Source organism: Pecten maximus, chromosome 4 (genome assembly GCF_902652985.1).
Source record: "Pecten maximus chromosome 4, xPecMax1.1, whole genome shotgun sequence".
NCBI lineage: Eukaryota > Metazoa > Mollusca > Bivalvia > Pectinida > Pectinidae > Pecten > Pecten maximus.
In genome coordinates, this window is record NC_047018.1 from 46,745,359 (window position 1) to 46,769,502 (window position 24,144).

The 24,144-nt window shown below is 34.7% G+C and overlaps 1 long non-coding RNA gene across 1 annotated transcript; it reads left to right on the top strand.

The window, feature by feature from the left end:
* Nucleotides 1-21,121: 21,121 nt before the first annotated feature.
* Nucleotides 21,122-23,513, top strand: LOC117326265. The gene is made up of 2 exons (XR_004532455.1): nt 21,122-21,403; nt 22,491-23,513. It is a non-coding gene; the product is annotated as an uncharacterized LOC117326265 (long non-coding RNA).
* Nucleotides 23,514-24,144: the final 631 nt, after the last annotated feature.

A 24,144-nucleotide genomic window follows, 5' to 3' on the forward strand; every position in this document is an offset into this window, starting at 1 on the left:
ATTAACACAAATCCATATAATAAAAGGGAAAATAATTGCTAGATCAACTTGCTATCAAGCTGTCTGATTAATAGTAATGATATAAATAGATAAGAACTTAAAGAAATATGACATACGTTTTTTCGACCAAAAACCATTTAAAAGGGGAATGGTTATACACACGATTTTCTGATACTCTAAATAAAATCATAATATATACCTCCACATATGTAATGTATGGTAAAACATTGCTGTTTAAACTTTAAAACAGAAATGACGCAACGATTGAATTATTGATATTCATTATTGTCTGACGTTTTGGTGTTCTATTATGTATAAAGCGGTCATCTGATGATTTTAAAATTGCCGTTAATCTTATTTGAAAAAAAACCCCACATATGTTTCAACGTTAGGCTGTATATCAATAGAAATTTTAATATATGAAGTTTTGTGTGCCCCATTTATATAATAGATGTGTATGAATGTTATTACGGTAAACCGCAAACATACCAATTTAATACTTACTTGCTCAATTCAGGTTCATTTTAGGCTTAACAGATATGAAACGAGAAATGAAAGAACTGTTTTGTTTAGGTAATAAAGCACCATACAATGTTAAACCAGTGATTTTAAGCAGTTTACCATATAATATGATCACTTCTTAATAACTCATATGAAGGAATGTATGCTTCTCTTTAATCATAGAAGAATAGCATCATTGCTACTGTTGTCATTTTAAGTAATAACAAAACGAAAGTGAACAGAAAAGGAAAATAAATTTGCATTGCAATATAAAAATAACCGTGTATATATCGCAGACAAAATGATTGCTACAAAAGTCAGAAGAGAACACGTTCGTCCTCAATTATCAATGAAATGTTTGGAACTATGCCACAGATTTAGAGCAGCTGTGACATTTTTATGGGATTTCCCCTGATTTATTTTTCTTGCAATGTATGTCAAAGATATAGACCTGTGTTTCACAAAGATAAATTTAGTGAGGATTTAAATTTTATTTATTGAACTCAAAAGAGTAAAAAGATAAAATCAATCGCATGTCTTTGGACAATATAGATCGTGTCATCTTACTTAAGACATCTACTTATACACTACGTTTCAGCAGTCAATCAAGAACAAGCAAGAAACCCAGTGGCTCGATTATTTACTTGTATACATAACAACTGACATGTCGAGCTTTTGTTCGTTAGCCAATGATAATATACTGGGGGAGGAGCCTGAGGTGATCAGGTGCACGTGAACTAGCGTATATCAAAGGTTAAACAGAGGCAGTCGTATCAACATCATTCACCCCCGCTCAGGAACACTGGAATGTGACCCGTGATTTAAAGTGCAGCCGCAATCGCCATACACACATGAAGCTGTGTACACATTTTGGTTCATTTAATAGTTATTTCCCCTGCATCGATCTTTTCTTGACCTGTTTATTCTATTTCCTAGCTAATGGTTCTCCATTTTGTTGTTGTTCCGGGTTGCTTCAAACTAGTAGAGGAGTATAGTTAGCATTCAGACGCTATTTTATTAACACCGGCTACAGATAGTAGTATATGCGATATACAAATTGTATTTTTTTGGGATCATGTTAAAGACAAAGTTAATGTTTTTGTTGTATCTGAACCTTGGTGTTCCAACCAAAACGTTAACACTTATGATGTAGAACATGATAATGTGACTCCCGTGATAAATAACACAAATCCATATAATAAAAGGGAAAATAATTGCTAGATCAACTTGCTATCAAGCTGTCTGATTAATAGTAATGATATAAATAGATAAGAACTTAAAGTAATATGACATACGTTTTGTCGACCAAAAACCATTTAAAAGGGGAATGGTTATACACGCGATTTTCTGATACTCTAAATAAAATCATAATATATACCTCCACATATGTAATGTATGGTAAAACATTGCTGTTTAAACTTTAAAACAGAAATGACGCAACGATTGAATTATTGATATTCATTATTGTCTGACGTTTTGGTGTTCTATTATGTATAAAGCGGTCATCTGATGATTTTAAAATTGCCGTTAATCTTATTTGAAAAAAAACCCACATATGTTTCAACGTTAGGCTGTATATCAATAGAAATTTTAATATATGAAGTTTTGTGTGCCCCATTTATATAATAGATGTGTATGAATGTTATTACGGTAAACCGCAAACATACCAATTTAATACTTACTTGCTCAATTCAGGTTCATTTTAGGCTTAACAGATATGAAACGAGAAATGAAAGAACTGTTTTGTTTAGGTAATAAAGCACCATACAATGTTAAACCAGTGATTTTAAGCAGTTTACCATATAATATGATCACTTCTTAATAACTCATATGAAGGAATGTATGCTTCTCTTTAATCATAGAAGAATAGCATCATTGCTACTGTTGTCATTTTCAGTAATAACAAAACGAAAGTGAACAGAAAAGGAAAATAAATTTGCATTGCAAAATAAAAATAACCGTGTATATATCGCAGACAAAATGATTGCTACAAAAGTCAGAAGAGAACATGTTCGTCCTCAATTATCAATGAAATGTTTGGAACTATGCCACAGATTTAGAGCAGCTGTGACATTTTTATGGGATTTCCCCTGATTTATTTTTCTTGCAATGTATGTCAAAGATATAGACCTGTGTTTCACAAAGATAAATTTAGTGAGGATTTAAATTTTATTTATTGAACTCAAAAGAGTAAAAAGATAAAATCAATCGCATGTCTTTGGACAATATAGATCGTGTCATCTTACTTAAGACATCTACTTATACACTACGTTTCAGCAGTCAATCAAGAACAAGCAAGAAACCCAGTGGCTCGATTATTTACTTGTATACATAACAACTGACATGTCGAGCTTTTGTTCGTTAGCCAATGATAATATACTGGGGGAGGAGCCTGAGGTGATCAGGTGCACGTGAACTAGTGTATATCAAAGGTTAAACAGAGGCAGTCGTATCAACACCATTCACCCCCGCTCAGGAACACTTGAATGTGACCCGTGATTTAAAGTGCAGCCGCAATCGCCATACACACATGAAGCTGTGTACACATTTTGGTTCATTTAATAGTTATTTCCCCTGCATCGATCTTTTCTTGACCTGTTTATTCTATTTCCTAGCTAATTGTTCTCCATTTTGTTGTTGTTCCGGGTTGCTTCAAACTAGTAGAGGAGTATAGTTAGCATTCAGACGCTATTTTATTAACACCGGCTACAGATAGTAGTATATGCGATATACAAATTGTATTTTTTTGGGATCATGTTAAAGACAAAGTTAATGTTTTTTTTTGTATCTGAACCTTGGTGTTCCAACCAAAACGTTAACACTTATGATGTAGAACATGATAATGTGACTCCCGTGATAAATAACACAAATCCATATAATAAAAGGGAAAATAATTGCTAGATCAACTTGCTATCAAGCTGTCTGATTAATAGTAATGATATAAATAGATAAGAACTTAAAGTAATATGACATACGTTTTTTCGACCAAAAACCATTTAAAAGGGGAATGGTTATACACACGATTTTCTGATACTCTAAATAAAATCATAATCTATACCTCCACATATGTAATGTATGGTAAAACATTGCTGTTTAAACCTTAAACACATTGCTGTTTAAACTTTAAAACAGAAATGACGCAACGATTGAATTATTGATATTCATTATTTTCTGACGTTTTGGTGTTCTATTATATATAAAGACGGTCATCTGATGATTTTAAAATTGCCGTTAATCTTATTTGAAAAAAACCACATATGTTTCAACGTTAGGCTGTATATCAATAGAAATTTTAATATACGAAGTTTTGTGTGCCCCATTTATATAATAGATGTGTATGAATGTTATTACGGTAAACCGCAAACATACCAATTTAATACTTACTTGCTCAATTCAGGTTCATTTTAGGCTAAACAGATATGAAACGAGAAATGAAAGAACTGTTTTGTTTAGGTAATAAAGCACCATTTAATGGTTATACACACGATTTTCTGATACTCTAAATAAAATCATAATCTATACCTCCACATATGTAATGTATGGTAAAACATTGCTGTTTCAACCTTAAACACATTGCTGTTTAAACTTTAAAACAGAAATGACGCAACGATTGAATTATTGATATTCATTATTTTCTGACGTTTTGGTGTTCTATTATATATAAAGACGGTCATCTGATGATTTTAAAATTGCCGTTAATCTTATTTGAAAAAAAAGCACATATGTTTCAACGTTAGGCTGTATATCAATAGAAATTTTAATATACGAAGTTTTATGTGCCCCATTTATATAATAGATGTGTATGAATGTTATTACGGTAAACCGCAAACATACCAATTTAATACTTACTTGCTCAATTCAGGTTCATTTTAGGCTTAACAGATATGAAACGAGAAATGAAAGAACTGTTTTGTTTAGGTAATAAAGCACCATACAATGTTAAACCAGTGATTTTAAGCAGTTTCCCATATAATATGATCACTTCTTAATAACTCATATGAAGGAATGTATGCTTCTCTTTAATCATAGAAGAATAGCATCATTGCTACTGTTGTCATTTTCAGTAATAACAAAACGAAAGTGAACAGAAAACGGAAAATAAATTTGCATTGCAATATAAAAATAACCGTGTATATATCGCAGACAAAATGATTGCTACAAAAGTCAGAAGAGAACATGTTCGTCCTCAATTATCAATGAAATGTTTGGAACTATGCCACAGATTTAGAGCAGCTGTGACATTTTTATGGGATTTCCCCTGATTTATTTTTCTTGCAATGTATGTCAAAGATATAGACCTGTGTTTCACAAAGATAAATTTAGTGAGGATTTAAATTTTATTTATTGAACTCAAAAGAGTAAAAAGATAAAATCAATCGCATGTCTTTGGACAATATAGATCGTGTCATCTTACTTAAGACATCTACTTATACACTACGTTTCAGCAGTCAATCAAGAACAAGCAAGAAACCCAGTGGCTCGATTATTTACTTGTATACATAACAACTGATATGTCGAGCTTTTGTTCGTTAGCCAATGATAATATACTGGGGGAGGAGCCTGAGGTGATCAGGTGCACGTGAACTAGTGTATATCAAAGGTTAAACAGAGGCAGTCGTATCAACACCATTCACCCCCTCTCAGGAACACTGGAATGTGACCCGTGATTTAAAGTGCAGCCGCAATCGCCATACACACATGAAGCTTTGTACACATTTTGGTTCATTTAATAGTTATTTCCCCTGCATCGATCTTTTCCTGACCTGTTTATTCTATTTCCTAGCTCATGGTTCTCCATTTTGTTGTTGTTCCGGGTTGCTTCAAACTAGTAGAGGAGTATAGTTAGCATTCAGACGCTATTTTATTAACACCGGCTACAGATAGTAGTATATGCGATATACAAATTGTATTTTTTTGGGATCATGTTAAAGACAAAGTTAATGCTTTTTTTGTATCTGAACCTTGGTGTTCCAACCAAAACGTTAACACTTATGATGTAGAACATGATAATGTGACTCCCGTGATAAATAACACAAATCCATATAATAAAAGGGAAAATAATTGCTAGATCAACTTGCTATCAAGCTGTCTGATTAATAGTAATGATATAAATAGATAAGAACTTAAAGTAATATGACATACGTTTTTTCGACCAAAAACCATTTAAAAGGGGAATGGTTATACACACGATTTTCTGATACTCTAAATAAAATCATAATATATACCTCCACATATGTAATGTATGGTAAAACATTGCTGTTTAAACCTTAAACACATTGCTGTTTAAACTTTAAAACAGAAATGACGCAACGATTGAATTATTGATATTCATTATTTTCTGACGTTTTGGTGTTCTATTATATATAAAGACGGTCATCTGATGATTTTAAAATTGCCGTTAATCTTATTTGAAAAAAACCACATATGTTTCAACGTTAGGCTGTATATCAATAGAAATTTTAATATACGAAGTTTTATGTGCCCCATTTATATAATAGATGTGTATGAATGTTATTACGGTAAACCGCAAACATACCAATTTAATACTTACTTGCTCAATTCAGGTTCATTTTAGGCTTAACAGATATGAAACGAGAAATGAAAGAACTGTTTTGTTTAGGTAATAAAGCACCATACAATGTTAAACCAGTGATTTTAAGCAGTTTCCCATATAATATGATCACTTCTTAATAACTCATATGAAGGAATGTATGCTTCTCTTTAATCATAGAAGAATAGCATCATTGCTACTGTTGTCATTTTCAGTAATAACAAAACAAAAGTGAACAGAAAACGAAAATAAATTTGCATTGCAATATAAAAATAACCGTGTATATATCGCAGACAAAATGATTGCTACAAAAGTCAGAAGAGAACATGTTCGTCCTCAATTATCAATGAAATGTTTGGAACTATGCCACAGATTTAGAGCAGCTGTGACATTTTTATGGGATTTCCCCTGATTTATTTTTCTTGCAATGTATGTCAAAGATATAGACCTGTGTTTCACAAAGATAAATTTAGTGAGGATTTAAATTTTATTTATTGAACTCAAAAGAGTAAAAAGATAAAATCAATCGCATGTCTTTGGACAATATAGATCGTGTCATCTTACTTAAGACATCTACTTATACACTACGTTTCAGCAGTCAATCAAGAACAAGCAAGAAACCCAGTGGCTCGATTATTTACTTGTATACATAACAACTGATATGTCGAGCTTTTGTTCGTTAGCCAATGATAATATACTGGGGGAGGAGCCTGAGGTGATCAGGTGCACGTGAACTAGTGTATATCAAAGGTTAAACAGAGGCAGTCGTATCAACACCATTCACCCCCGCTCAGGAACACTGGAATGTGACCCGTGATTTAAAGTGCAGCCGCAATCGCCATACACACATGAAGCTTTGTACACATTTTGGTTCATTTAATAGTTATTTCCCCTGCATCGATCTTTTCCTGACCTGTTTATTCTATTTCCTAGCTAATGGTTCTCCATTTTGTTGTTGTTCCGGGTTGCTTCAAACTAGTAGAGGAGTATAGTTAGCATTCAGACGCTATTTTATTAACACCGGCTACATAAAGTATTATATGCGATATACAAATTGTATTTGTTTTTTGGGATCATGTTAAAGACAAAGTTAATGCTTTTTTTTTTTGTATCTGAACCTTGGTGTACCAACTAAAACGTTAACACTTATGATGTAGAACATGATAATGTGGCTCCCGTGATCAATGTCAGATGCTGACGGAAACAAATATCACTACGGGGAGCGGTTCAGGATGATGAAAATATTGGTGCCTCATGATCGGCTTGCTAAATACAGGAAACGTGTAACATTTATTGTAAAATTAGCAGATATCATATTCGAAATTACAGCGAATAATCGTCTTGTTGGTTTTGTATTTTAGTTCCGACTGTGAGTAAAAGAACATAACTTTAAACGTAATATCATTTTCTCTTACGAAAATAATCTCAGCAAGCTTCCGTTTGTTACAGTATATACATATTACACAATTGATGAAATACTTGTTTGAGGTATGGGACTATATGTATATCTTCGGGTACAGACGGACAGTATATGTTGTTATCAATATATGGACACATATAGCACTGCAAATTTGGGAACTTTATTGATATATGATATGAGTCAGCAAATCAATACCAAGCCTTTAGTGCCGATCTACAAAAAAACTGTTATTAGTTTGATTTACTATAAATATCATTATACGTTTAACTATCAACATTAAAAGCAATGGAATAAATCCGCTTGGCGTATTTCGCCCATAAACATTTTTTGTGCAAAATAAACGTACAGTACATTATTAATCAATGTTAAAAAACTTAGTACGATATACATGATATATTGAATTACCATGACAACCCATTTGCTTTATTCTTCAACGTCTTTTTATTAGGAATACGTAGTTATATATGCATAGGACATGGCATGAATGGATATTTGTTTACGAAAGAAAATAGTAGTATGAATGTATCGTTATTTCTGGGTGATTTGGATGAAGATTCTTCAGATCAAACTATAGAGAAACGCAATGCATATTTTAACTGCATTGCTCTATACATGTTTATAACTTAGTGTTTTGTTTATCGTGATATTGGAATTCTCATATATGTTAGGTGGTTCTTCTACAATCACATTTTAAAACAAAAATATAACATAATTAACCACCATTAACAATTGCACAACATGAATTATGCTGGCAATATAACGGGCTTTTGTTACCGGGAATTCGTTCAGAGTGAAAGTACTAAAGGATCATTTCTTGTGTATTTTATGATTATAATTATTAAAAAAATGTGGTGATTTTTTTTCTTTTTATTTATTTGTTTGTTTTAATTATAATGAAGGCGGTCGGATCAGTTAAATCATTATAATGTGTCATCAAAGTTTAGATGACATGTAGTATTTTGAACATCAGATGCCTTCCTAAAAAAATCCCAACAAATTTAAATGTTTTCAGATGGATTAGTAGACTCCAGTACTATGTCTCCCGAATCAAAGAAAATATTAGAACGGTTATTGTTTTCCTTTATTTCTGTGATTTATATAAATGTAGAGTGTCACAGAAGATGTTCATCTAACAACTAGCTGTTCGAATGCATCCAAGATATACTTATATTTCGAATGATATTTAGTTCGAGGTTAAATGTCTATCAAACAATTCTTACATTTACAGCTTACCTATCGGTACACTAGATTATCTTTTCTCGTTTGTCCCGTATTACCGCTCCCATACGTGTTTTATAACTATATCAAGTGATTGATCGAGAATCACAGGATGTTAAACCACTCCCTCAGTTGAATGGCGAACGACATACGGTAGTTTTACGGGCTCCCTCCGTACCGGTTAGAACTGCACGTATGTGTCGATAGTTTCCCGTTTGTCTCTTAAAATCTGCAAATAGTATGCATGTTTGTCCTAGTTACCTTTTTTGAAAATATAGAACTAGAAATAAAATGAAACGAAATAAAATAAAAAGTGAAAAAAATAAATAAACAAAGATAGCAACCATAATAGATATCTCACACTATCTAAATCCGTGATAATAAGTACAAATGATCAATAATAATAGTAATATATAGCCTTTATATAGCGAAATATATGATTACTTTAATTAGCTGTACATCACATCATATTATATTGCATATTCATGAACTCAAGTAAATGGTTTCGGTTTCTTGCGAGCTTAAAAAAGGTGTTTTGATCCCAACCACATTCTGCGAATTTACACGAGTAATAACTTGAATTACGTAGAATCAGAAGTGAATTGACTAACCGATATTTTTTCATTGTAATCATGCCAGTGGATGGTTAATGATGAATTAGCATTTCCACATTGAGCCTTTCTTCACATCTCTATTGCTCTTTTGTTGAACAAATGGTAGTTTTGTACCACACTTATAAAATGTTGTCTGAAGAGGTGCATTTCTCGACCAGAGCATCGATTCCAGATATATATGCTATATACATGTATATAGGTTTGAGTCTCCTCGTCCCAAGCACAGAAAGAAAGTAGTCTACTGAAAAAACTGTAACTTAACTGTGAGACATTAACACTTTCAAAATATAAATGAGAGTATATAAAAACGCAGTATATAAAAAAAATTGCCACAAGCTAACGGGAGTAAACATTATAGGGCACCAACGGAAACCTTAATTAATTCCCAATGTTCGTAGTTCAAGTGGTAAGGAACAAGTGACAATGTTATCAAATCACGAGAGAGATGCTGTATACTCGTGTTCTTGCACTTTTGCTTCATATTTGATCGAAACCAGATAAAATTTAAATGCCCATCTAGATGACTACCAACAATAAGAAACGTTTTGAATCACTTGCTCATGTAACACCATTATCTTTATGTTTATGTAAGACATATATGAAGTTGGTCATGTGATTTGTAGACCCAAATCTTTAAACATGATATAGAATTTGTAAATAGCGCTATTTATACCAAATATACTAAATTATACTAAATCCAGCCATATCGAAATTAGATCCGCTATGTACATACCTATATGGACAGGATAAGATGATCAAATAATAACGACCAACTAGGTATCTTCGTGTATCATGCCATAAACTATATAGAAAATATATCATATAATTTCAAGGCATCAGTTACATTAATTGAATCGAGAAAAAGAATCATTTCATTTGTATGCGATTTTCATTCCTTCCAGTACATGAAATCAATCCTCAAATACACAACAGAATAATGTGCCTGATCATCATCTACGTCTCTTTAACATTACCTTAATAATTAACACAAATCCATATAATAAAAGGGAAAATAATTGCTAGATCAACTTGCTATCAAGCTGTCTGATTAACAGTAATGATATGAATAGATAAGAACTTAAAGTAATATGACATACGTTTTTTCGACCAAAAACCAATCTGGCAGTAACGATTTAAAAGGGGAATGGTTATACACACGATTTTCTGATACTCTAAATAAAATCATAATCTATACCTCCACATATGTAATGTATGGTAAAACATTGCTGTTTAAACCTTAAAAACATTGCTGTTTAAACTTTAAAACAGAAATGACGCAACGATTGAATTATTGATATTCATTATTTTCTGACGTTTTGGTGTTCTATTATATATAAAGACGGTCATCTGATGATTTTAAAATTGCCGTTAATCTTATTTGAAAAAAACCCACATATGTTTCAACGTTAGGCTGTATATCAATAGAAATTTTAATATACGAAGTTTTGTGTGCCCCATTTATATAATAGATGTGTATGAATGTTATTACGGTAAACCGCAAACATACCAATTTGATACTTACTTGCTCATTTCAGGTTCATTTTAGGCTAAACAGATATGAAACGAGAAATGAAAGAACTGTTTTGTTTAGGTAATAAAGCACCATACAATGTTAAACCAGTGATTTTAAGCAGTTTACCATATAATATGATCACTTCTTAACAACTCATATGAAGGAATGTATGCTTCTCTTTAACCATAGAAGAAAAGCATCATTGCTACTGTTGTCATTTTCAGTAATAACAAAACGAAAGTGAACAGAAAACGAAAATAAATTTGCATTGCAATATGAAAAATAAAACGTAAAATGAAATAATCGAATACAACAAAAACTACTTCATTATAACAATTGAATGTATCATATGAAAACCATACGTTTGCTACACTTTGTGGTTACTTTAACTAAGTTCGACAGCGTTTTGTCCCCTACCTCTTACATTTTTTCTTAGAATTACTCCCCTTTGGGACCCTCCCACTCTGATTAGATGGTGGTTTGAGAACCACCCTAAATGCAACATTCAGCTTCCTGCTTACTTGCTTGAATGACTATATCTTTCTCTAGCTTGAGTATCATGGAAAATATTGTTCATCGTAATATCTCCGCTCGTCAGTGAGGTATTTGTGTCGCATTTAAGCAGCCGTGGGCATATATAGAATTCGATATTGTCAGATTTAGATTTTCAAAACAACAGCCTGCTATACAATATGTCCACATTTTGGTTTTAAATTGATTACTACAGACTTACAGGATTGTAGCAATCACTTTCGTCGTTTCTAGATGCCGGCCAATTCCACAACTTATTAGATGCTGTCTCGTATGCAGAACACTTTTATGATTATTTCATATTTTTTATTGTTATTTTATCCCGGCATACATTTTACAGTCCTCAGCTTGACACGTTTTTTATTGTTGCATTTTCTACGTTGCCTGTAATTTTTACCTTCGTTAGTGTCCTTAACTGCTTTTGGAACATGTTGATTTGTAATCAAAGCAAATCTCGCTAGCCATTGTTTTTTTCACTCTAACCACATATAACTGATTATTTAATTTAGAGGTTTCATTAAAAATTGCTGATGGTATAATTAATATTATCTGTTATCTTTGGAGGAATTTTCTTTATCCAGTTTCCTTCATTCTTCTGAGCCCGCGGTTGAAGTCAATAGCCATCCTACTTTAGTGCAACATTATGTTCACTAAAACCCGACCATCATCTGTATATCCTGTTTTGTGTTTTGTTTTGCTGGATTTCTATTTGATAATAAAAATCATTTCGTTAAAATGATTCAATCTGTCATATGAAGAACATACTTCTGTTACACATTGCATAACAGTTTAATCTAAGATCGCTAGAGTTCTGTCCCTTAGCTGCTTAAATGTATGTTAGAGTTAATTCCCGTCGGGACCCTCTGACCCTGGCCAGATGGCGCTTTGATTACCACCCGACATACATCCGGACTGGATTTTGCATGCCTTATACAAAACCAAAACTGAAAGGTTTTTTCCTTATATTCTCACCAATAGTAGTTTTGTGATAGATAAAATCTAATACACATGGCTATATCATATTAAATTTATTAAACTCATTAAACAATATAATATCCAACGACTCTAAAGCAAATTGTTGAACTCGTTTAATAAATCTCATGACATAGCCACTCATGTAATATACTCTTTATACTGATTGAAAGGTTTCCAGTTTTGTGAATAAATGTTTCAGGTCAACAATATTCCGCGCCACGTGACGCCTGTCCTTGGATACGACAGCGAGCAACAGGCAGAGGATCTTTATTCATGTACTACGTTGTATTTCGACAGCATGTACAGGAAATAATGAGCACTTACTGTATTTCCTGCTTGTTGACGGTGGATGATTGATCTACAATAAGTCTAGGACTACTTACTGTATTTCCTGTTTGTTGACAGTGGACGATAGGTCTATATATATAGGTCTACCTTCTGTTGATTCCTTCAATATGTCAGCCTCTTGAAAGTATAAATCAGATAAAAAGGAAATGTTATATATCAATACTGGAAGTACTTGTCCTTTTAATCAGATATGTTTGTAAAGTATATACACATTGCAGTTCTTTCTACAATATTGTGTAAAGCAAACGCGAACTTATTTTTGAAACAATACAACCAATCACAGCTCTGCTGTAATGTTCTTTACAGACGAGCTTCAGTATTGATGTACGAAATGTGACAGCAGGATAATTCTGCATGAATGTAATAATATTGATTTTGGTCATGTAATTCGGTATATGACTCTGATGACGGTATTATAGCAGGTCAAAGTATTCGATATACCTAGACAGTAATGCTACTTATTTTGTGACTAGTCCCCAGCCCCGTGGGAGGATTATCATTTCACATTCCGTCTATATCTTAACAATTTTATATAGTTTTATACAGCTTTCCACAGATTGTCATCACTGACGAGTCCTAGAATCAGTTTGATATTACATCAATTGAATTATAGGATGTCAGCTTAGGTGTGTTTGTCAGTCTCGCACATCAGTATACGTATTATCGGCCCTGAGAAGAATAATTTTTGAAATATCAATCAAATTGACTCATTTTGGCACCATCCCTTAGGCCCCAGGGGGAGGGGATAATATAATTTCCTATTTTGTTATACCTTTGTCACAGGAAATGTCATCAAAAATGGTAAACGAGTTTTAGCAAGAAGTCGGGAACATTTTAACTGAGAACCGACGATGGATGAAGCCGGATTAGAAAAGGTCACTGCGCTTCGCACAGGTAACCTTAGATCAACTAAAACAAATGCTACCATACCGCCCGCTATAGACACATGCGTGATTACAGTACTAATGGTGTCCGTTCTGATGCCAATAATATTGATATGGTAAATATTTCTAGATGCACAGGCGTCTGTTTCTGGTAAATATTCATTAAAAAATGGCAGCCTCTAACCCAACTATATCTTTAAATACAAACCAGATCCCTCCTATCGCTCTGGGAAAGATCGACCAGATGCAGGCGTCTGCGGTTCATTATGTTTGGATGTTTATGTAAGATCGGCGACAACACGAAATAAGTCACATTTGATATTTATTTGAATGCCCGATGTCCCAACCTGCTGTCAAATACATAAAGTATGCTCACAAGTTTGTTTAACAGATGTTATGCGCGCAGTGCATGGGGATTGTCTAAACTAAAGTATCGGCGTGCATGTGTAAGTCTTGATCGGTATCTCTGCCTAATTTCGCTTAGCGGCGCGAGATGAAGCGCCACACATTCGACTGTCAAAACAATATACCAAGAGCTCATTAGTAACTTCACTACTATTAGGATACTGATATCGTCGACGGTCTGATGTCCACCACTGTAATTATTCGGCGCATGTCTTGTCTCTATTATTCCTTTCCTATTGTGTACAATCTTTTTGCCACGAAAAACCAAAAGTGTAACACAGTTACTCTGACTTCAGTTCAGCCTGAATGAATGTGTTAAGTGTGTATCAAATTGGGGCTATTAGGTCATCCCTTCTACATGAGCTTGAACAATTCAGGAGCAATTATTAACCCCACACTGACCACTGCCGGGATATAAATAGCAAGCTCTACGTCATAAACAGGCTGTAGGAATGACCAGGTGCTGCTGAGGAAGTCTCCCTTCCTTCTCATCCGGGACCCGAAACCCACGGGACTCTGTTCACTTGTTCTGAGGATAACTAATTGCTATATATTAATAGTATACGCTCATTTCTGCAATAATTGAGAATATTTGATATGATAAATATTGCATAAAATAACCCCCTATCCTCGCCCGCTCTGTCCAACCCCGCTTCGCCAGGTACATATATCCGGATTAATTCCTACACAGTGAACATGTGCTGCCTCAGTTTGACGTTTGAAAAGGTGAACATAATTTCCGACATGTCGCGCTTTTAGATCATTGATGTATTTATAAATATAAACAAAAATTATAAAAAAAAATATTAAAATGTTTTGAGAAATAAGTGACTCTATACATTATCGAATAAAATTAATGATTTATGTTGTTAATAACATCAATATTTTATTAATCATGATTTTTTTTTCTTAAAACCTTCTGATATCAGATAAATCGAGTGGTTATCCACAAAAATATGCGTTTATTCACAAAATTCAGCAACAAAACAATCAACGAAACCAACACAACCGGCAGATATGGTCTCTACAACATTAATATGTCGGGTATTGTGCCCAAAAAAATAAGAACAGCTGTACAACGGAGTTGATGACATCATTAATAAAATCGTATTTGTTTAACTTAAATAATGCTATTCCCTTTAAATTAAGTTTTTGATGCGATTTTATCTGGTAAATTATACTTGCGATGCATGTCCAAGACCTTGACCAGTATTTCACTAAGTTAAGTTTAGTGAGGATTGCAAACTTTTATTAAACTTACAGAGTCAAAAGATAGCAGCGTTTGGCTAGTTTCGATCGTTAAATCATATTTACATAGTGCACACACATTTTAGATATGCAAAATATAGAGTGCATATGGAGCATCAGGTCAGGAGTCAATCAAGAAACCCAGTGGCTCGTCAATTAAATTGTATACATAACAACTGACATGTTAAGCTTGTAATAGTTAACCAATGATAACAGACTTTGGGAGGAGTCTGAAGCCAGGCGACCGTCAACTAGTGTAAATAAAGACCAACCGATAAAAGGTAAAACACAGGCAGCCGTGGAGCATGTCAACACCGATTACTTCTGCTCGGGTTGCGCCGGCAGTATCATATCTATTACAAAGAGGGTAAATAAAACGAGCATACACTCGGGAAACGATAGCACTGGAATGTGACCTGTGATTTAAAGTGCAGCCACAATCGTCATACACACATGTCGGTGTGCACACCTTTTCGTAAAGTCAAGAGTTATTTCCCCTCGATCAAACGTTTTGATACTTCTTTAAATTCTATTCCCTAGCTAATGATTTTTCGTTTCCTTTCTTGTTGATCCCGGGAACCATTGGGGGAGTACATACACAGGCTATACAAAAGTGTTGCAAACATGCGATATAAATGTTCCTGTTTTACGAGAGGATGTCTAAAGACAAATTCTATGTTAAAAATGATATTGTAAGTATCTGAAGCTTAGTGTTTATATATATATAGATTATTCAAAACTTTGAAATATATAATATATGAAAGGTTTTCTGAGTACAGGAAATGTATTGGATTTGATTTAAAATAATCAGTTATAATTTCTTAAATCTCAGGAAATAATCGTCTTCTTTAATTAGCATTTTATGTCTGATTGTAAATAAAACAACATTAATTAATACAATTAATTATATTCTTCTTTTGTAATTATTTTTGTGGTATGGGACAATGTAAATAATCTCAGTTACGGACGGCCAATATTCTTAAGGCTGTTACCAACATATGGACATATCAACGGCAGTCAATCATTCCACTTGCGCTCTGGGATTATATATCACTACAGCATTGTCAATATGTGAACCGTGTCGTTATATTATTTGAGAACGTTTCACCTTTGTATGGCGCATCAGCAAATCGCTACCTAGCCTTTGATGCTGTTTTTACAAAATATATTTAACATGATGTGGTAAGGGCATCGTTATTGGAAACCAATTTGGTTCAAATATATTTCTTCATCTACAGAAAAAAATGTTATCAATGTGAATTGCTATAGGTATGATTTTTTACTATCAATATTAAAAGCAATTGAATAAATAATTAATGTATTTCGTCCATATGTGTATATGTATGTGTTGTGAAAAATAACCGTACATTATGTTATCACTTTGTAGTCATGTATACTATACACTATATGCATGCTACCTTATATTACCAGGTAAACTGTTTACGTTATTCTTTAACCATCTTGTTATTAGGAATATGATTGATTGGATATAGTACACACCTTTCTTCCATTTATGGTATTTTAACATAGACATCTACTCCTCAGTAGTGTAAATTGGAATGTCAAAATGTCACTCTTATTATTTCTCAAGGAATAATTGCAGGCAAATTAATTTGATATACATTCGTAGGTATAGGTGTATAGGACAATTCATGTATGAATATTGATTCACTACTTCACGATTTCAGAGTGATTTGGATGGAGATCATCACATAAGATCGAACTGTAGAGAAACGCAATATCTGTTTAACCACTGGCCATCACTTATGACACCCTTGATATGGTTATGGCTTTGTCTGTTTTATTGTGATTGTGGAATATTCATTATTATCAAGTCGTTCTTGTATAGTCACGGCATTTTTAGCAAAATACTACATCATCAACTACCACTACCAAATGAATAGTGTGGATTATATTGACAACATAAGATTGGAAGTGTGATTTTTCCAGTGTATTGTTTGGTATGGTTCACATGCTAAACACGAGTGTGTAAATCTAGTTATTACAGTACTCGGATTTATTAACCAAACAAATTGTATATAAATAAAAATCAGAAAATGTTTGCGATATAATCAACTTCAGTTTTTGACCGATATTGCAGTTTCACTCGTTGGTACAACACATTTACATTATAACTGACAATTGATTCGTTCTATCGGTACTTGCTCTCTATAAAACAGTGATGATACGATTACGAAGTCTGCCCCTATTCCAAGGGATCCATTGTGGTGTGTATGATACATGTGTGTTAGTGATGGCATACGGGTGGTATATCATTAAGATCATTATGAAATAGCAAGCTTGTCATATGTCATTTGATCTATTGCATGATCATTTTTATTATTACTTTACTATTGGTCTATTACATAAATGTATCACGGTACAATATTGTCTATTTTATAATGTATTACTGTGCCATAGGTATATAACATAGCAGTATTTGGTTTTGTTTATTTCATTTAACGTCCTATTAACAATTAAATTAAATGCCATTTTAAGACGGCCTCCCGTGCGTGCGACATGCACGCATGTGGCGAGTGTGTATGTGTGTTTTGGGAGGCTGCGGTATGTACGTGTTAAGTTTCCTTTTGATAGGCCGGAACTCTTGCCGATTTATAGTGCTACCTCACTGAAGCATACTGCCGAAGACACCCAGCAGCACACCCCATCCGGTCACATTATACTCCAAATATGCTTAGCGCTAAGCAGGAGTAGCAACTACCATTTTTAAAGACTCTGGTAGGTTTCGGCTAGGGGACAGAACCCGAAGTCTTCCTTACAGCAGCGAACGATCAACTAAAGGCCAAAAGTGAGACATTGTCAAGGGAGACATCCAGGTGCGGATCCAGGAATTTGAAAAGGGGTGAGGGTTCTATTAACTTAGTGTTAATGCGAGCGCCGTAGGATTTTTTTTTGGCGAGAGGTTTGGGGGCCAAAATTTTGGGAAATTAAATCATTATAGCAAATTTTGCAATCTTTCGGGGATAAGATTTTCGATAAGGAGGGGGGGGGGGATGTGTTGGCATAGGCGTTTTTTTAAGGATATAAAAAACTCCTCATCTGAAAAGGAGGACTTGACCTACATTTGAGATATCATACCGGCGAGACCTACTTTGACCCAACACCTGCGTGACATACATAGACCGGGAAACCCCAACCTATCCTCGTAGTGTTTTTGACCCCAGCGTCACCTAGCCCCATAGTGACCTAGTAGTATTTTTAACCCCAACCTGACCTTGTGTTTTTATCCCCAGCGTGACCTAGCCCCACAGTGACCTACTGTACCGTATAAAAGACACGAGATTTGTATAGTTTATCATTAGATACATTTGTATCACAGGAGTAGAAGCAACACAGATTACATGTTATTCGCCGTTTTTCAAAGACCCGAGAGCTAGGTGAGTAACTTAATTTTATTAATGTATTTGTAATTATCTCAGTCTTATCTGCTATATCGTGGCCAACACGTACTGGTTATGCACAACTCAGTCAAGCGATATGCATGGTGTTTAAATGTGTACACACAGCTGCCTAGTGAGTTAAACCCCAATGGATCTATTGCTACGGATTCTGAAATACAAGTAGTTTGTTATAGTTTCAATGTACACGCAAAGCAAACGAATACGTGTTGTAATTACAGGCATTTCACTGCAAAGATACACATGTGAAACGAGTTTGTTAACATTGTGAATCCTTATCTTATTTCGTTTTTATAAGGGTCAAGCTACGAGCAAGTTACTGTTAAGAGAGGTGTAATGGCCTTTTCCAAAATTTCATATGTATAAATGTCCATAGGATTACTAATATGCCACGTGTTGTTCATTATCTCGAGTGACATTGCACGCTGTGGTTTTACTATAAATATGTTATGTTATCAGCCTATTGGTTGTTAATACTACATCACAAATACGGCTGAATCCATCAGTGTATTTTTATATTTCACTTGGTTTATAAATACATAAACAGCTCAAACAAGATCCCTTCATATACACATATGACTAGATTCACATGTGTTTTTCATTATCTCGGGTTAACACTTCACACAGCAGTGTCGCGTGCCTCCACTTGTAATTGAGGATATCCTGTTAGACACTCGGTTGTACGATAAGGCACTTAACGCTCCCCGTAAATTTACATATCAGTCAAAACATGAAAGAGGCCCACGAAGTGGAAAATATTTTTCGAACAGATTTTAACATTTTAGAGTTGCTGTTCTTTGAACGAGTTCATATTTTTTTCAGAATGGAACATTTTCCCGAAATGAAGGATATTGTTGATTCCCTCGATGGTAGCGAGGAATTGGAAGAATTTGCCGATTTTACTGGATTCTTAGACGATCATTACGTGAAACTAAAACTCCTGGAATTGAATTGGAACGAAATAGAAATGGAATTGGATTTACCATCACTACAAAAACGTCAAAGAATTGACCAATATGGCGATCAGCAACCATCCAGGCCTTACCACTTAGAAAAAGTCAGAGAAAGACAGTTCAAAACAAAGACAGCTGTTGACATCAAATCTCAGGTTCATTTAGACAAGGACTTCAGGAACAGCAAACAACTAAAAGATATACACGACGACATCCACGATATGTTTAAACATGTATTAGATGAAGCTAAAAATGAAGCAGCAGGCAATGAGTGGGGCGTATCCTCATCCATCATCCGAGTTTGGACAATGCTATCGTGTTTCCATTACATCAATTAGAAGAGCTTGATGCCGATCTTGTCATGGAACATGTCGAAAAGGTCCTGCAGATTCACGAGGAGCTCGCCGTCACGGAAGGATTCGATATTGGCATTAGCATTATCAACGTCACAAAAGGGAGTGGTAGGAGACGGATTACGGACATATCCGGCGGAGATGATTCCATCAAAACGAAGACTCTCTTGTTCAAATCGTCAACGAGGACAGCTGGTGTATGGCTCGATCCATAGCCGTGTGTTGGGCACGCGCAAATAAGATTTCTAATGAAGGTTGGAAAGAATTGACCCGAAACGAACCACAGAGCCGTATGATACAACATATACTCCGCCATAGGAAAGTCCCCGACCGGTACTATAGATGGATCATACACCGTAGCATGCGAGAGCAGGAATATATGGCGGCCGCCATTTCCGATATGGCCGACGTTCCTACCGATCGACCGGCCAGTTTGAACGACATTTCGGCATTTGAAGAAGTGCTAGGCGTCAACATTTTAGTGGTCAGTGCCAGGTTGGGAAACAATTTAATCAATATCACGGACAACGCCGATAGGGAAAAAACCTATATTCATACTTGGTGGAAGACGGAGAGATACAACATTTCCATGCTATCGTCAACATCAACTTCTCGTTATTATTTCTTCGAGGCGTGTTTAAAACCTTTTAGCAATAAGGAACAATATTCCTGTACAACAAAATGCATCGTGTGTAAAACAAGTAACTGTTTGGAGACGGATGTACAGATGTCGAGTATCAAATGTCACATAACCTGTCGATCTTTGGAATGTTTTCAACGTCATTTGGATAAACCGAAATACATGACGGGGACCTAGTAAAGGGAAACCACGCCAGAAGTCCGAATGTGAAATATGGTGGAAATGCACTGTGTGTTATAAAGTACTGGACCGTACTTTAAGTGTTCCGGAACAACACAAATGTGGAGCGTACCTATGCACATCCTGTCAGCGATACGTATTATAGGATACCTCTGTTACCTTCGTTCCAACCCTATCAACGACATGTACCTACCTAAGTTCGTCTTTTTCGACTTTGAATGTACACAAGATACGCTATTGCAATGCGACGATGGTTATCTCCCAGGGATGTCATGTCAAACTTGTGACGATGGGACGTGTAAGGATTGTGCCCGCTGTCAACATTGCTCCTTTTCCTGGTGTGGAAAATCGGAACACCGTTCAAATTTTCTTGTGGCACAGACAGCCTGCTATAAACGTATGGATAGGCCCGTCCACCAGCAAGGTAAAACATGTGGAACCCGGTGTAAGAAGTGTGAACTGTGAAGGATCCCAAACACCCTGCAAGGATACTTGTAGTTTAAGGGAAGTCGTATTCCAGGGAAATGACACCAGCTTACAATTTGGGAAATGGTTGTTTTTTACTCACCATCAATATTTCACCGCCATTGCCCACAACATGAAAGGATATATTGGGTAAACGTGGAGGAAGGATCATTATTGGGGTCAGTGTAAGTCTGTCTTTTCTCCACACCCCTGTAATCACGATTGATATACAGGTAGATATTGACCTGGAAGTAAGGGGGGGGGGGGGGGGGGGGGAGGGAGGGGTTATCTTAACTGTTAGAAGAACTCCATATATGACCGTAAGTTAATGAGGCAGGTATGACAAAAAAAAGTTGGTTTAACAAATTGAAATGTAAGTCTGATGTTAAACTGTAAATCAAAACTAGATATTGGATACGGAATATGCTATCAAGGTGACAACAAACAACTTTCTTTTGTATCGTATGTTTAAGACAAATATAAACTGTTGGAAGTTAATATCATACATTTTTCAATGAAATGCCAGATCTATTCAGTTATTTTATAAAGGGTTTTCTAATAAAAAAACCAAACTCATTAACCTTAATAAAAAATCAATTATATTAGAAGCATTGTAAGTTAGCCAACTAAAAATGAACCAACAAAATAAGATGATATATAGAAAGATAAAACAGTAACACATATCTTGTTGTTACATGTTTTATGAGTTTAAATGTATATGAATATACATCTATATGTACATTATGTATGTATGTACGTGGTTACAGGTATATGTGATACATGTGGACCCAGGTAGAATTGGAGCCTGATAGGACTCCAGGTAAACTTGGAGTGCACTTTGAGTTCACTCGAAGTTTACCTGGAGTCCAAACGGAGTGCACTCCAAGTCCAAACGGAGTGCACTCGGAGTGCACTTTGTGTAACCTTTAGTCTACACTCAACTGTAGTTATTTTTGTAGGCAGGTGATATATCTGCTGCCACACATGCAATACTTCATATAATGTCGTGTAATGTTTTTTTTTTTATTTTGGTTTTGACATCGAGATCAAGAAATATAGCCTTCTGTTTGGTTTTAATCATTTATGTTAAGCTGCCTATTTTTTGAAAAATTATTGACTATATTGGGGTTTTTTTACCATTATTTATAGAGAATCATGATATTCATTTTCCGTGTAGTAGAATGAGCCTATTGATAATTGGGACTCTTCATGAAATGTTCATGAAAGTCAACCGAATTCACCCCTTCAATTCTCAAAATATTTGTTTTCCAGAATGGGCATTTATTGTAAGTATGAGAGATAATGTACTGAAGTTTTATTTAAAAACTTGTATATTTTCCCGAGAAAGCCGATGAGCCGACGATACTCCCGACAACCGACAAAGGCGGACACTGCGACACAAATCTACTCACGCATGACGATATAAAGTAGAATGTGGATCAAATGAAAGGATAAGTGATTTGTCTTTGCCTTAATAATTCAATATTAACAACACGTCGGAGTTGGCTTCCGATTTATAGATCGGTTTTGATTAATCTTAAAGGAGTTCTCTGAGTACGGATAATTTGAACAAATAGTTTGTGCACAAATTTTGAATCAGTATTGTTTACAACGATTATTGACATTATCAAAATGTGTTTAAATGACTTCCTACAGGTATTTGATGTTTCTATTATTCTTAGTGGTACCCTTTCAGTATTTATTCAAACACACGGGCAATATCTGTTTTGGCAAATTCATCGTTTGGATGGTTATAATATGTATCGCGTAATTGTCCCTTTAAAACTTATTTTTCTAAGATGTTTTGGTGTATAACAGCTTGATGCTCAGTTAAGTCTTTTCTGGTTGAGCCAAAAATCTATAGCTATTTATTTACGAATTCCACTGACTTGATACATTGAACTTAAATTTTGTTCAAACCACTTTATAGAACGAAAATGACATTGCTGGATTGTTTTGCCTATCTAAATTTGTTTTGACTTTTTCGAGCCGGTAGGGTAAAGCTCTCTGTCGCTGCGGGTGAGAATTTGGGTTAGTGGGGGGTTAATTGTAATTTATGACGGACTCCCTGATCCCTGTCCTGGATTTAAATATACCTTGTTTGACTTCTAGTTCAATACATCGTCTGGCATGAACGTATCTGTCCCGGGGAGTAGGGATGTAATATTGTCACTTTGACTAAAGCTAGGCACGCCTGTCCGGCTTAGACTAATGTTTTTTCTTACTTTAAGATAAACAAATGTACTGTAAATTTGATTACTGAATAAATAGAGATAGATCAACTTTTATCACTTTCGGAGTTGTTTTGATGATTTTTTTTGCTGATATTGTGTACACAACCGGACTTTGTTATATAACATTACATAACCTATAATGTAACAACGTCGGACTGACCTAAATTATGATGTCGGACGATAAATAAACGTGCCATTGTGTAAGAAGCATGCTTCCTATTAATACGACAGTCACTAAGAGGAAATTCATTGAAAAACCCGGTAACACTACAGCATGTAGCCCTTTTCATGTGTAAATATATATCGAATCCATAGGTCACATATCAGGAAGTTTATTAATACTGATGAAAATGGCATATGTGTGTTCTTCAATCTTAAATCACCAGAATTCAAACAATGAACATACTGACCAATATGTGCAGTATTTTGTCACTTGCACAACTCATACCTGCTTGGACAGTGGGAAATATAGCACTGGAATGTGAGCCTCAAAGTACAACCACTTTACACACATGTATACGTCTGTACACATTTCCATTGGATGAAGAGTTATTCCCCTTGAAACATAATTTTAAAGCTTTGTTTACATGTAAGTTGATGATCAACAGTGCTGTATTTCCTTTCTTGTTTCTGTATTACTTTTGTTACGACTACAGTGTACAGGTGGCATTTAAAAGCTGTTAATAAATACG